The 16604-nt window shown below is 31.6% G+C and overlaps 2 long non-coding RNA genes across 2 annotated transcripts; one reads left to right on the forward strand and one right to left on the reverse strand.

The window, feature by feature from the left end:
- Positions 1-6141: 6141 nt before the first annotated feature.
- Positions 6142-6690, forward strand: LOC129892603 (uncharacterized). Its single transcript, XR_008767352.1, has 2 exons — positions 6142-6293; positions 6439-6690. It is a non-coding gene; the product is annotated as an uncharacterized LOC129892603 (long non-coding RNA).
- An 8559-nt stretch (positions 6691-15249) lies between these two features.
- Positions 15250-15911, reverse strand: LOC129892258 (uncharacterized). The gene is made up of 2 exons (XR_008767286.1): positions 15631-15911; positions 15250-15504 (listed from the first exon to the last, which is right to left on the reverse strand). It is a non-coding gene; the product is annotated as an uncharacterized LOC129892258 (long non-coding RNA).
- Positions 15912-16604: the final 693 nt, after the last annotated feature.

Consider the following 16604-nt stretch of genomic DNA (forward strand, 5'->3'; position numbering starts at 1 on the left):
GTTCTTCAACTAATAAATGACATCATTGGCCTTTCCAAAGTCGAATCAGGAGTAATGAAGTTGGAAGCCACAACATTCCGACCAAGAGAGGTTATAAAGCACGCTGCAGCATCTCCACAGAAAATATTAACATTGGAAGACCACACCAAGTTTGTCTAAAGCTCTAAATTATTTTATATATCATATCTGCAAGAACTACGCACACCTGATTCTCATCTCGATGAGATACGTAGGCAGCCCTTCTTGGGTTCGGTATTTCTTTTTTTAAAAAAAAAATGATTAAAAAAATAGAAAATAAATAAAATAAAAAATTGTGTACATATGTTAAGTGTCATATCTTCTTGATTGGAACGAATACAGTTAGGAGCATGCGAAATATTTGGTATGATGAAAATGATTGGCTTTGTGGTAAACCATAGCTTCTGTTGGTATCTTTCATTCGTACTTTTGTGATGCTTGAAAATTCTCTTGCGGGCATTCAAGGTAAGAATATAACCAACTTCATGGCTTCATGTGCATTGTGTGGTGAGCTTTAGATTAAAATTCAATTGCATCGCACTGTTGATCTAGAACTTGGCCTGATATGTTTGTTGAGGCGAAATCCTGAGTTATGTTTGGTTTGAGAAAGGATTGTAGGCCTTTTTTGACCCGATTGTGCCTTTCAGAGCCTACCAAATAACATTAATCCCTAGTTTTCCCACTTTGAGTCTAAAACCTTTTCTTTGGACAACCACATCTTAGCCCTTTCCCTTCTGAGTGCTTACATGCACTATCCCTCTCTTGGTCCAACCTCCTTGAGCGCACCAAAGACGCGCAAATTATAGAAGAAGATCCAACTTCGAAATTGCCAAAGGCAAAAGACGTAAAGTCTCCAAAGTCAAGAAAGCAAAGACGACTTTCTCATAAAAAAAAGAACCTCCTACAAGGTCGATGTAAGTCAAAAAGGAAACTACTCCAACAAAAAAGGAGAAACCTCAAAAAGGAACGAAAAGAGAAAAGCTCTAACAACTAAGGACTCAAAGAAGTCAAGACAAAAGAAAGAGGTGAAAAGAGGAAAAACTCTATCAAATAAAGACTCGAAGAAGTTGAGACAAAAGAAAGAGGATTAGACGTCAAAGGCGTATCAATCATCAAAAGCACAAATTCAGTGTGATGCTCAAGGAGAGATTAAGTCACTTTTATCCCAAATTAATATCCCACCCGTTCCCTTAGCCTACATTACAAACCAATAAACAAGCCCTATATGATCTCATTCCAAATATTCTCACATTAGTGGAGACTTACATGCAGGCCAAGCATATGGTATCACAGTTGCATGCGTTGAACTTTCTTGAGAGTGTGAGTGCACTTTGTAAAATGTTCTCAAAATCAAACACTTCATATATGTGCGAAATAGAACTTTCTTTATTGTGAGGGCACTTGAAACATGATGATTGGTATAATTCTAAACCTTTGTTGGAAGCAGGATGAAAAAAATCTTGTCGACACTTAAGTATGTTTGAGGTACTACTTGAAGCTATAAGAATTACCTTGAAGTCAATCTCAGTTATGAGAAAGGAAATGAGAAATATTTCTATGCATTCCTAACTGTTGATACCAATTGTAGTCAAAATTTGACTATCTCTTTACATTCACTAAAAAAAAAAAAAAAAAAAAACTCTTGCATTTGTCCTTTGAAAGTGGGTAATCCCATTAATGTGAGATGCCTATTTTACTTCATTGGATCGTCCATATCAAACTGGTGGAATATCTCGTGTTTTAAGCTGGAAATGTTGTAAGTAATACAGTTTTCCATGTCATTATGCTCATATTACACATGTGTCTACTGATTATCTTGTCTCAGATTTTGCAGCATTCATCATCCAGAGAATTGGAACTACATTTGACCTGATTCCTGCACCAACAGGATATGTAGGCGCCACAATGGCTCGGTCATGTTCCCCGTAAGATTTTCATTTCTCCCTTTTAATGAAAACTGGGACAGAATTTTTGAGATCTTCTCAAAAATTCAGAAGAAGATACTATCTCCAGCAAGTCAAGATTGGAGATCATGTTAATATATGCAACTGGGACAGAATTTTTGAGAAGATCTCAAAAATTCCATCAAGAATTGTCAGAAGTTCGAAGTCAACTTCAAATAATCTCCAACATTGCTAGAATGAAGCGAACTCAAATTCAAGTTGCGAGCCACCGAGGCCTCGTATAACTTCTATCAAAGACATGAGTTCCAACGAACACGAGTTGTTCAAAAAAAAAAAAAAAAAAAAAAAAAAAATTGTCAAATCATCCAAGAAGATGACAATGCATTTCATTTCCATTGCATTTTCATTTGCCAAGAGGGCCATTCATATTTTATTTTATTCATATTATATTATCGGAGGTGGTAATATCATTTGCCAAGAAGGCCATTCATATCATATTTTATTCATATTATATTATCGGAGGTGATAATATCATTGCCAAGAGGGCCATTGCATTCATATTATATTACCGGAGGTGGTAATATCATTGCCAAGAGGGCCATTGCATTCATCATTGCCAAGAGGGTCATTGCATTTTCATTGCCAAGAGGGCCATTGCATTTTCATTGCCAAGAGGGCCATTGCATATCATTGCCAAAAGGGTCATTGCATATCATTGCCAAGAGGGCCATTGCATATCATTGCCAAGAGGGCCATTCATATTTCATTTTATTCATATTATATTACCGGAGGTGGTAATATCATTTGCCAAGAGGGCCATTCATATTTTCTTTTATTCATATTATATTACCGGAGGTGGTAATATCATTTGCCAAGAGGGCCATTTTCATTTCCATTGCATATCATTGCCAAGAGGGCCATTGCATATCATTGCCAAGAGGGCCATTGCATATCATTGCCAAGAGGGCCATTGCATATCATTGCCAAGAGGGTCATTCATATTTCATTATTCGTATTATATTACCGGAGGTGGTAATATCATTTGCCAAGAGGTCCATTGCATTTTCATTTGCCAAGAGGGCCATTGCATTTTCATTTGCCAAGAGGGCCATTGCATATCATTGCCAAGAGGGCCATTGCATTTTCATTTGCCAAGAGGGCCATTGCATTTTCATTTGCTAAGAGGGCCATTGCATATTCATTACCAAAAGGGCATTGCATTTTCATTTTCCAAGATGGCCATTGTATATTCATTGCTAAGAGGGTCAATACATATTCATTGCCAAGAAGGTCATTGCATATATCCTACCAATGGATCTTTATTTGTCCTATCGATGGACCAACATATCCTACCAATGGATCTTCATTCGTCCTACCGATGGACTTGCATTTATTTTGCCTAGTATCCTTTCAATGGATCATCATCCGTCCTATCGATGGACCAACATATCCTACCAATGGATCTTCATTCGTCCTATCAATGGACATGCAAATATCCTACCGATGGATCATCTTTATTCGTCCTACCAATGGACATGCATCATATCCTACCGATGGATCAGCTTCATTCATCCTATCGATGGACACGCATTTTGTATCCTACCAATGGATCAATTGAGATTTTCAACATACAAAAAGAATGAAAGTGTGCAAACGACATCAAAAAGGATGCAGCCCAATGTGGAATCTTTCTGTAGCTACGAACTGGACACAATCCGAAGAGGAATATCAGGCTCATAGGGCATGAGCTGAGGAACGACTTTCACCACAGTAAACCACATTTCTATCGGAAGGCGTGTGGTTATTTCGGGGTCTAACCATAATTCCAAAATCCTTATCAACCCCTTTTAAAAAGATGAAATGTGGTCGGCCAAAATTGGATTTGTCAATTTTCTTTGTCCACGATCTCTTTTATCAATCATATCCAAAGAAAGGGACAGCTGTTGACACCCAATTTTGACCACTCACAACTACTTTTCGAATTGCTATTTTAATAAATAAACAAGTTTTCAAAATTATTTCTTTATTAAATAAATAATTTATATTTAATTTTATCCAATAAAACATATATATTTTTACGTTAGTGATTTATAATATTTTTACTATTTATTAATATTATAACTATTATCTTTACTATTTTTATTTTTTTTAATAACGAACCTCATATGTTCGAATATTTTAACGCATCTATTTAGCGTATATTATGTACGTGCGTATTTTGTCTATATAAAAAATATTTCTTAACTAAATTTATTTTATAATTTACTTATTATATTGCATATCTATTTTAATACATTTTATACATGTACATTGAAATTATTATTTAATGAAATTTATTATATAATTTTATATTAATCACGCACACATTTTCGTATATACATACGCATGTTATATATATATACCACTACTTAAATAAAATTTATGATATATTATAATTATTAATTAGATAGAAATCTATTCAATTTTTCTCTATTTTTATTCTAAATATAGTCTTTTCTCTAAATTAAATGCATATATAATCCAATTTAAAATCTTAAATCCACCTTTAAATCACAACCATCCATCTCATCTTTATCAAATACAAAGATCCAATCCCAACCGCTCATCCAAATTAATCAACGGTTAAGATTGCATCCCCCATTTCTAATTACAAAACCCAAAAGGTTTTTCTCTTTCTTCATTTTTTTGGGTCATCTTCTCCAAAGGAGAAGAAGACAACCATAGCCGCCGCCTGTCCCTCATCTCCCACGCTTTCCCTCTCTCTCTCTCATGCTACTCTCTTCTTCTCTCTTTTGTCGTCAGCCTCACGCCGCCGCACCATCGACGAGCAGCAACCAACAGAAGCGGCGACGACGTGCAGCAGCCCGCCTCTGCCACCAGCTCCACCAACGATGGACAGCAGCTCCTTCAGCTGCAGCAGCAGCGAACCATCAACAGCTGCAACGGCGGACAGCAGACCTTCAAGAGACGCGCAGCAGCGGCGACAACCTGTAAACCAACGACGACCCTTCAAAGCTTGGTATTTGGGCCTATATATTTTGGGATCTAATTGTTTCAAAGACGGATCTACAAGATCCGTCCCAGGTATGCTTCACTTCATCTTTTAAGTTCTTGATGATTTTGAAGATCATTGATGTCTATGTGTTCCTAGACTTACATCTTATTAAAGTGTGTTTTAATGCGGCTTATGTTCTTATTGCTATGTTTAAACTGCTTGCATATGTAAATATTAAGGTTTGACATGTAATTTTAAAATTACCATGGTTGGAGTGCTCAATTGTTTGATTTAATTCTGGGCACAACTTCAATACTTTGCGATAATGCATTGATTTGGTAAACAGTAAATACTATTTGTCTTTGTTTTATGATTCCGAACATATTTCTTAAACATATGTGGAATTCAAATTTGCTTGTTACTTATGTTAATTTAATATTTTTTATGATTTGGTGTTATTAGATTTTGTTGTTGTCTGGGCATTTTGAATAAGTTACATAAAGAATTGGTTATTTGTAGATCTTTGTCATACTTCATTTTTCTTGATTGAATTAACAGTTTGTCGAAATTAGATTGAATTATGCATTTAGTTCAATTATAATACAACTTGATTAGTTAAGTAATTACTCTTCAAGTTCGGTGAGCTCTAAATTAATTACTATAATCTTCTTAGTCTTGTATTTTAAATATTATGATTATGACTAATTCTTTGTTTGCTTAGGTTTACATACTTAATGTTCTAACTGGATTTGTTGTTACCTTATTTAACTTTTACTCGTCTCATTATGCATTACATACTTTCTTTGGTTAGCATTATTTTTTTTTTTTTTAATTGCTTGTTAAATTATGAGCATGATGTTGTCTATAATTAATTATTTTCTCTAAAGTGATTTACATAATTTTTCTACATTATTGATAGCGGGTCCCTCTGGCCATAACTTTTGACTTTTGAAAACATCCTTTTTGAATATAATTTGGAATCAAATCTGGAAAAGCAGAGGTGGATTGATTTGCTTTTGACAAAATCTTGAAAACCTTGCCATTTTCTTTGAAATAATTTATGACTTATTTGGTTTGAATTTGAAATGTGGCCGGTTGTCTTTTGACTTCATGGCCCTTCAGAGTTATCAGTATAAGAACAAACACAGAACAGACAGAGAAAAAAGGGACGAAAAACAGAGAAGAAAAAATAATTTTCTACTTTTCATTTTTTACATCTAATATTCATTACAACACAAAAGGTTTTTTTTTAACAAAAATACTTAGTGCTTTTAAGTTCTTTCTGCTGCCTCTTTGCTACTTCGACTTGTTTGGATCTCGAATAGTGCTATCACTTTCCGTTGGCATATTAATAAATTCATATTAATCGTATCCAGGTTAGTACCAATTCCCTTTATATATTGGTTTATTATTTTAAAATGTGTTCTTGCTTTGTTTGTTTGCTTTGTTGTGGTAAAATTACATAATCATGATGTACCTCTATATATTTGTATATCGCTTGTATTTTTTATGGTTTAGCAGGATTTGGATTTCAAATGCAAGACATGAAGATGTTCATTTGGAACAAGATTCAAATAGTTTTAGTTCCTGTCCTATTATTTCTATTTTTGTATTATTTTTTCTTAATTATTTTGGCATGTAATACTAAACTCTTTATATAATAAAAGGGGGAAGAATACATGGGGAGGGAATATACTTGCTACTTGCTTTAGTGATTTATTTTTAGTTCATCTTAAATTTATGTGTGCTTGAATATATGTGAAATTAGTTATACTACTCATTTCCCCATGCTTAAGTTCATTTATTCACGATACGAAAATTTTATTTTTTACAAGAGGTTTGCTTTAATAAAAAAATAATAAAATAAAAAATGATCTAAAAATAATTTGTTAAATATTATTTATCATCATATATGTTTAAAAAATAATTTGTCTATTTTATGTCTTATATTTGTTTATGACAAATCTCATTAAATAATTACTTTGATAATATTTCTACATTATAACTTGTATTTTAAGCCTAAAATCATGAATATAGTTTTAAATAATAGCTTTATCATATTAACTATTTAGACATTATATATGTAGGATCTACTAAATAATTTTGAAATGTAGTAATAATCATATTTAGATTTAAATGCCATTTTGTGTAGACATCATGTTCATAGGATTTACAATTTTAATTATATCATGTTTAAATATTTTAACTAATATTTTTAACATGCTAGTCATTTGAAAATCATGTGCATAAGATTTTATGTTAAATATCATATAGCAAATCATGTCTATAGGATTTGATGAATATTTAAGTATTTATAATATTATGGGCCTTGCTAAATATTTTTTAAGCTCGTTATATGGATGTAATAAATATTGGCAAAATATTATTAGGTAGTTTTAATATGAAATAATCCCTAGCTTGAAAGATTTTTCTTTGATATTTTATTTAGGAATCACACCAATAGAATTTTAATAATTATTTTTATATCCAAACTATGCCTATAAAATTTCAATAAATGTTTATCATGATATTATGTATAAAAATCATGTCTATAAGATTCTAACAAATATTTATCGTATTATTCCATTTTGAGGCCATGTCTACATTTTAATAAATTTTCATTTCATTTAGAAACCATATCTATAGTATTTTAATAAATCTTCAGCATGTTATTAACTAAAATCATATTAATAGGATTTATAAACACTATTAGTTAATAACTAAAATTATCAAGCATGCCTTCTTTATTACAATCGCCTTTGTAATTAACATTGCCTTCATATATTTAAAATAATGAAATTTATTGTCTATCTTATTCAAGTTTTATATTTTACAATACCTACGTCTGATTATATGCATACACATAATTATTATGACCTTCACGACTTATCTGTGTTTTCAAGCATGCTAATTAATTAATTAATCTAGAGGCTTATTTGAGATTTTATGTGCTAACTGCTTGTCCTATCTATTTTGTTTGACGATGTGTCCAATTAGGACGCCTATATTTTCTTTGGTCTAAAACCTACCCTAATAGTATATCCAATGCCTCTTGGACATTAAGTTGGGTCGATAGACACGCTTCAGGACGTTAGTTTTTATTTCTTTTAGATCGCTTTAGGATTATAATAACAAATGTACATAGGAGGGGTAGGGGTAGTTAGGCCCTTCGGAAATGATGGAAATCGACTCGAGCAGAAAAACGACAAAAACTATATTTTGTCTTTCGATTAATAAGCCGGCACTGATCCGAAGAATATGAATATATATAAATATTTTATCCTGTCTATTCTAAAATATTTTCATTGATATATATTTGGGGTAGTTTAAATGTTAAAAACTAAATTATTTTCATCTACGTATCACTAATTTCTATTGTCTTTAATTTTTTATTTTTTTATATATTTTTTTAGTTAATAATATTTATTTATCCTGTGTTAATTCTAACATTAATTGTTTAGTTTAACCTAATTAAATCCCTTAAAGAGAAACCATTTTTAAGTTCGTTTGTTTAATTTAATTAATTCATTTAATTATCTTTTTTTATTTAATCATTTTTTTAGCAAATCTATTACTCTTATAAATGATCTAAAAATATTTTAAAATTTATATTTCTTTCAAATTGTTTAATACTTTAATTATTGTTAAAACACATTTTTCCAAAGTTAGTCAAGTAATTTTCAAATCGTTGGACAACCGCATGTTAGCGGCTATTTTAAGTGCTAAAACCTTCTTAAAATAGTAATATGAACCTCGTACCTTTTTCTCTAAATTTGTAAGACTTAAATCTGTTAGAGTCTTTTAAATTAAGTTTTCTTAATTTCTTTAAAAAATTAAGTGGCGACTCCTCTTTTACTAAAATTGATTTTTTCTTTATAAAAGTTGAAGTTGATTTTAAACTCTAGTCCATTTTTCGACATAACATCATCGCTAGCTCATAAGTGATGGTTGTCGGTTAGAGAAACTCCCAACTAAGTAAGCATTTCTTATTACTATTATTTTTATTATTATATTTTAAACTTGCATTACATATTGATGTTGAGATGATGTTGAGTTCTGAGATGAGTTTTCTTGAGAGGAGTTTCTTGATATTTGTCCTTACCTTCCTGCCATTTTACATACTCGTACATTCCACGTACTGATGTCATTCGACCTGCATCGTTTTATGATGCAGATACAAGTGTTAGAGATCCTTAACAGGCGCATCGTTGAAGATCATTTCTTTTCAGCTATTTGGTGAGTCCTTCTTTTATTCGAAGGAACTCCTTATCCTTTTATTATTGTTAAGTGTGATGTTTCTTTTGAGGTAGCCATGGACATGTCATTGGCACCATCTAAGAGTATTAGAGGCTTCATAGACAGAGTTTGATGATGTAATATGAGTAGTTTTCCTTAGAAACTACTTCTTCTAAGAATTATCATTTTTTTCCTTTTGATATTGATGATGACAAGCCCACATTAGTATTCTTAAGTCTTCCGCTGATGAACAAATGAGTAATGAGACCAAGTGGTTCTCTCGGAAGCCAGAGATGGTTTCTGAGTGCCGGTCACGCCTAAGGTACCCTCTCGGGTCGTGACAAACTTGGTATCAGAGCATAGAGTTCAAGAGTCCTAGGGTGTCTATGAAGCCGTGTCTAGTAGAATATTGCTTATGGGTATGTCGTGCACCACACTTATAATCAAGAGGCTATAGGACATTAGAAAAGTTTCCCTTCTCTCATGATCTATGTCGTGCGATAGAGCATAATCTAGGTCTTTTCCCCTCTAACAATTGTTCTTTGCGATTTTTAGAAGATGTCTTCAAGAAGAGTTCCAATCCTAAGGGAGATTGATGTTAATGAAAGTGGTATTCTTGTACAAAATGGACTGGAATCATCATTGATATCGAATGTAAAAGTAAGGCAAGACATGGGTCCAGTCTTAGTTAAATAAAAGAAATTGGTGGTTGATAAGAAGTTCAAAGTTCTCTCACAAGGGGGAGATAGAGTACCTAGTTATCAAGGTCGGTTGTTTGTTCTAATGTTAATGATATTAGGCGAGGCATAATAGAGAGAGAGAGCGGCAGTTTCGTATAGTGATGATGTTGGCATGCTTATTCCATTTAAGATTATAGAAATGAAAGAAGAGCTACTTGGATCTTGGTGTGTGCATTAGCTAGGTAAGAGTATATTGGTATGCCCTTGATAGGAGTAAATTCAAATGTGGATGTACAACAGCTAAGGTAGGCATGGAAATTCTTAAGTGATGTTGACTTCAAGAGATTCGTAAAGTGGTTAACGGTAGGCTTGAATGCGTGATTGTAGATATGTGAGTGATTGTAGTAGGCTACTGATGACTTCTTGTTAAGAGTTTCAAATGAGTCTATTAGAATGGTTATAGAACTAGGCTTAAATGTGACATTGTTGGAATGTGGGTAAATGTACGATGTATTGAGAAATTGATGTCTTGATAAATTCACACTTGATGTCTCTTAGTTTCATCTTCATTCGAGGACGAATGATCCCAAGGGGGAGATATTGTAACACCCCTTAAAATGTTATTGATTCATGGATCCTTTCATTCATGAAGTCCAAATAAATTATCAAAAAAACTATTTAATTCAAGCATGAAACTTTATGGATTTTCATATCATGCTTCTAATTGCATAGATTATTAAATATTTGAAGTTTAATCACCTATCTTATGTTAGTTTATGTTGGCTCTTAAATGCATTTTTTTTTTGATTTATGAAAGGTCCTTATATGAAAACATAAAAATGTTCTAAAGTATTTTGATCATAATTATTTCTCTCATTACTAAAGTATTTTGAATATATTATGATCTCTCATGCCTAAAAATATTTTTATCATATTATGATCTCTCATTACTAAAGTATTTTGATCATAATTATGTTCTCTAAAGACTAAAGTATTTTGATTATATTATGATCTCTCATGTCTAAAGTATTTTGATCATAATTATTTCTCTCATTACTAAAGTATTTTGATTATATTATGATCTCTCATGCCTAAAAATATTTTTATCATATTATGATCTCTCATTACTAAAGTATTTTGATCATAATTATGTTCTCTAAAGACTAAAGTATTTTGATTATATTATGATCTCTCATGTCTAAAGTATTTTGATCATAATTATTTCTCTCATTACTAAAGTATTTTGATTATATTATGATCTCTCATGCCTAAAAATATTTTTATCATATTATGATCTCTCATTACTAAAGTATTTTGATCATAATTATGTTCTCTAAAGACTAAAGTATTTTGATTATATTATGATCTCTCATGTCTAAAGTATTTTGATCATAATTATTTCCCTTATGACTAAAGTATTTTGATTATATTATGTTCTCTCATGTCTAAAGTATTTTGATCATAATTATTTCTCTCATGACTAAAGTATTTTGATTATATTATGTTCTCTCATGACTAAAGTATTTTGATCATGTTCTAAAGTATTTTGATCATGTTCTCTCATGCCTAAAGTATTTTTATCATATTCTAAAGTATTTTGATCATATTCTAAAAGTATTTTGATCATGTCCTCTCATGCCTAAAGTATTTTGATCATGTTCTAAAGTATTTTGATCATATTCTCTCATGCCTAAAGTAATTTGGGCATAACTTTTCATAGGATGGTCCAAATTAGGTGATTCAAATTTCTGAATAACCACAACATCATTACCTACAACTTGCATGAAGAACATATCTTAAGATTCGGATTTTAAGCAGATCAAATAAATTTATCTTTGCAAGACATAGTGCTGTGACGGAATGGAGTGTTTGTAGAATAAAATTCATATCTCAATGTAGAATGCTCCAAATTGGATGATTCTTGAACTAACTGAAACTAGACTTCTATATCTACAATTCTTATGAAGACACAAAATCCTAATAAGGAATTTATCTTATTCAAACGCAGCTTCGAAAATGGATATTCCGTTAAAAGAGATTTCATCTCACCTACCATAGAAAGATCTAGAACCATTTGACATCATCCATGACATCAAAATTCTTCATTGAATTTTCAAGATCATCCTTTATGATTATGTTTATTTATTGTTAGGTCCCTCCTCCACACCTATAAATACCCACCTTATTTCCTCATTTTATTCACCAAGCTTTCTTAAGCAACTCTTCTCTCTATATACTTCTTTACTCCTTCTCAAATATAGTTTTAGTTTTAGTAGTATAAAGATACTACTCTAGTGATTCTTATACTCCGGATAGTACACAAAATAAATCGGCGAGAAGAAAAGGCTAGGGGTCCAAGAGTGTTCCAATTCGAAGTAAAGCTTCCGATTTAAGGTATGTAAGGCTTTCATAGCATTGGATTGAGTTCGTCCATGCGCCCAATATTTAAATTTATTATAATTGAGTTATAGTTGAGTTTTATCCAAATCTTGAATTCTAAATGAAATAATTCTTCTTCTATTGAGTTTGATATATTTATGCATTAATATTATTATTATTGTTATCTCTCATATTATTGAAATTATTGTTCATGGCTACTTTCCCATGAATCCTAATTGATTTGATGTTCATGAATATTTTTATACATATTTTGAGTAAAGATGTTGGCTTTTTAATATTTTTATTGATAAAAAGAGTGATATGAATTAATACTATATATGTATTTTATTGAGTTTTGAAAGAGCAAAAGAATTGAGTTTAAATGATTTTTTGAGTAAATGATGTTTTGAGAAAGATGTTTTGATGAGATGTAAATGATGTTTTCGAAGTATAATAATTGATGAAGAGGTAATGAGATGAGTTTGATGATTTAAATTAAAGTCCAATGAGACTAGATGATGAGTTTAATATGAGCACATATTTTGGGAGTAGTATTGAGCACCGAGTTGGGTAAGAGTTTAATTGACTCAAACCCCAGAACTACGTAGCCAGCGTAGGATGGAGGCTATGCCTCTTAAGTCCCAAAAAGAGGACTTTGATGAGTGGATCCAAGATGGTGATGTCCTTTACCCTGGCAAGGTATTGGATGGATGTGGCAACGACATCGCTTCGGTGTATCATCGCTAGCTCATAAGTGATGGTTGTCGGTTAGAGAAACTCCCAACTAAGTAAGCATTTCTTATTACTATTATTTTTATTATTATATTTTAAACTTGCATTACATATTGATGTTGAGATGATGTTGAGTTCTGAGATGAGTTTTCTTGAGAGGAGTTTCTTGATATCTGTCCTTACCTTCCTGCCATTTTACATACTCGTACATTCCACGTACTGATGTCATTCGACCTGCATTGTTTTATGATGCAGATACAAGTGTTAGAGATCCTTAACAGGCGCATCGTTGAAGATCATTTCTTTTCAGCTATTTGGTGAGTCCTTCTTTTATTCGAAGGAACTCCTTATCCTTTTATTATTGTTAAGTGTGATGTTTCTTTTGAGGTAGCCATGGACATGTCATTGGCACCATCTAAGAGTATTAGAGGCTTCATAGACAGAGTTTGATGATGTAATATGAGTAGTTTTCCTTAGAAACTATTTCTTCTAAGAATTATCATTTTTTTTCCTTTTGATATTGATGATGACAAGCCCACATTAGTATTCTTAAGTCTTCCGCTGATGAACAAATGAGTAATGAGACCAAGTGGTTCTCTCGGAAGCCAGAGATGGTTTCTGAGTGCCGGTCACGCCGAGGGTACCCTCTCGGGTCGTGACAAAGAGTATTTCAAGAAACTTCGATTGGGTAAGTGATTTCAATCTATAATCTTCATTATCCATAATCAAGATTTTTACCTTTAATTATATTCTTGGTTTTGAACTTCAAATTTTGGGAGTTTTTCAAGAATTCAAAGTTTTTCTTAAAATGATGTTTATCGGCTGATTTCAACTCCAATTTCAAAATTGTTTTCACCATTGATGTTTAAGTACTTGGAGGAACATTTTAATGTAAAAAATTTCAAAATTACCCTTCATTTTTGAGATCGAGATATTCCCTCATCGATTTCGGCTCGATTTTCAAAATTGATGAATTGGGCAAGTCTTTTTGCTCGTGTTCTTATTGTGAATTCATATTTGAATAGATTTTGTTGATTTAGATAACCAACGAAAGGGGAAGACTCAAGTTTTGAAATAGATTGAGCTCGAATTGAGGGAAGTGAATTCTTTAAACTTTCATTAAACTTGTAGCATTTTGTGCTTCTTGCTATGTGTGTTGGGGAGTAATTAGATTCGATTTTGGGGTTACTTGTGAACGTTGGATAATTCCAAGAAAGATGAAATGAACAGTAAAAAAAGCAATTTGATGACTTTCATGGATGTATTTGACATGATTAATGAAATTGACTTCCATGACATTGTTGAAGATTTGACTATATAGAAAATTTTCCAATAATACGATATTCAAGAAGTCATGAATAGTACGGAGACACATATTCCGTCACTTATTTTATTTTTTTAATTCATGTGAAATATTGTTGGATCGAATATTTTATTCGTATTTTATTTAGCTTGTTCATATTTAATCCAATCCGTTTATTTGTCATTACTATTAGTTTCTTATTACTCTTTTAATGAAAATTCTTTTAATGAAAATTCTTCCTTTTGCTATTGACATTGTCAAAATCATGAGAATTACATGTTTAGGTAGATTCATGCCATTACATTAATTAATATTTTTTCTGTCTTAATTTAAGTATTTTAGTTTAATTAAGCACAAAATTTAAGAAATAATAGAAGACTTAAATTAAGGATGCGTGTAGTCCTTTAAATGATTCCGTGATTTTAAACTTGCCATTTAGAATCTTAAAATTGGAAAACTTTCTTAATATAGAAAATGACACTATATTTAATACCCTGCGTTTTCCTTTTGGTTTTCATGTATACTAAAAATATTTGTTCTAAAATAATTGTTAATTTAAACAATTAAGAGAGAATTAATTTTTCTTTTCCAAACTTTGCTCTTAACATTAATTATTCTAGAATTAAGAGACACATAAATAGATAAAAATTAAAGAATTAATAAATGGTATATTAATCAAACAACACTTCTAATAAATATTTTCTTAAAGTTTATATAAAATCTTATCTTGACAACTAAAAGAAAACAACTAAAAGAAAACGAATGAAGTACACATCAAAGAGAAAAGTAAGACTTAAATTGAAGACATAAAGGAGTACTTAAAAAGACTTGAATATAGAGAGAGACACTATATTTGACACTAATCAAAGAGAAAAGTTATAAGATACTTAAACTAGATATACAAAAATAATAAAATATAGAAATAGACACTCTATTTGATATACATCAAAGAGAAAAATACATCAAAGAGAAAAGTAAAAGCACTGAAATTTGATACAGAAGGAGTACTAAGAAAGACTTAAATATTTTTTTTTTAAAACACTCTATTTAATACAGATATCAACGGAAAGAATCGAGGTTGATTTCTTTGTAATAAGGAATGCAGTTGAAATAGCTGTCTTAGCCTTCTTTGATCAAGATCGCTCCCACACCTATAGCGTTCGAGATCGGCCTTCACGGAATGGAAGAATCGTTCAGATAATTTTGAATCGCCCCGAAACGCGCGCAGCAGCACCGACGGCTTTTGAATAAGAAGAACTAAAATACCAATCAAGGGAAGAAGGTCGGTAATCACAGAAAAATAAGACACTTATATTAAATACAGAAGTACTTAGATAGACTTAAATAAGGATTCCTATTTATAATGGGAACACATGAACTAACGTTATGCCGCGGGTGCCACTTTTGCTCCATCATCATCGTCGTCATCATCACTTTCAAACTCTCTATTCAAATAGAAGCTAATTACCGGCCTTGCTAATTCTATCCTGCTGCTGTTAGGACGAAAAGGATATATCTGAGCCATTTCTACGATAAATCTTAAAAAAATACTAGTTTGATAGTGATGAAGAGATATATATGTGATTGACTACAAACAATTTATCCTGTTATTTATAGCATTGATATGAGTGGCATTTGCAGAAAATATCGACCCATTTTTTCCAGTCCCAACTCCCAAGGATCTGTCGTATCTTTAATACGTGTAGTAGTGTTGATTGAATCTTTTGTTAAGACCGCACATTGTGATGGCATGAGGTAAGCTCATGGTAGCTACTTGTTTTCACAATCCACACGTGCTTATCCCCTTTCATGCACACTCTTTTTCTTCAGATGATTTGCCAGCTTGGAAATATATGTGTATGTACTCAGAAAGGCCAAAATAACTAAAGAAAATGATATTATTTTCTGTTTCTGTTTTAATTTATGTGATACATTTTTATTTTATTTATTTTAGAGAAATTGATACACTTCTTGTTCGGTCCTTCTCCTGATTTTTTTTACCATAATTGGATTTTTCTTTTGGTAAAAGAAAAACACAATATTTTCATATTTGCCTAGTCCTTTCTCTGGTAGGAAAAAAGGTTATGACTATATAAATAGAGGTGCATTCTAACTTGGTAGCACTCACAATGTAGGTAGTCTTAAAGGCTTTGAGATCTATATAGCGGGAGAAATTGTGAGACACAAGTGGTACATGCATTATCTTCTTAAATTTTTGTGTCTCATTTGATATATTTCTCGTTTATCTTCTTACTTATGGTCTTCCGTTTACTTTGCTAGCTTTCGCATGACACTTGATTATTTGGGTCCTAATACTTCTAAATTTGAAAACATTAATTTTACTTTCTTTATTTTAT

This window comes from Solanum dulcamara, chromosome 6, assembly GCF_947179165.1.
Source record: "Solanum dulcamara chromosome 6, daSolDulc1.2, whole genome shotgun sequence".
Taxonomy (NCBI): Eukaryota; Viridiplantae; Streptophyta; class Magnoliopsida; order Solanales; family Solanaceae; genus Solanum; species Solanum dulcamara.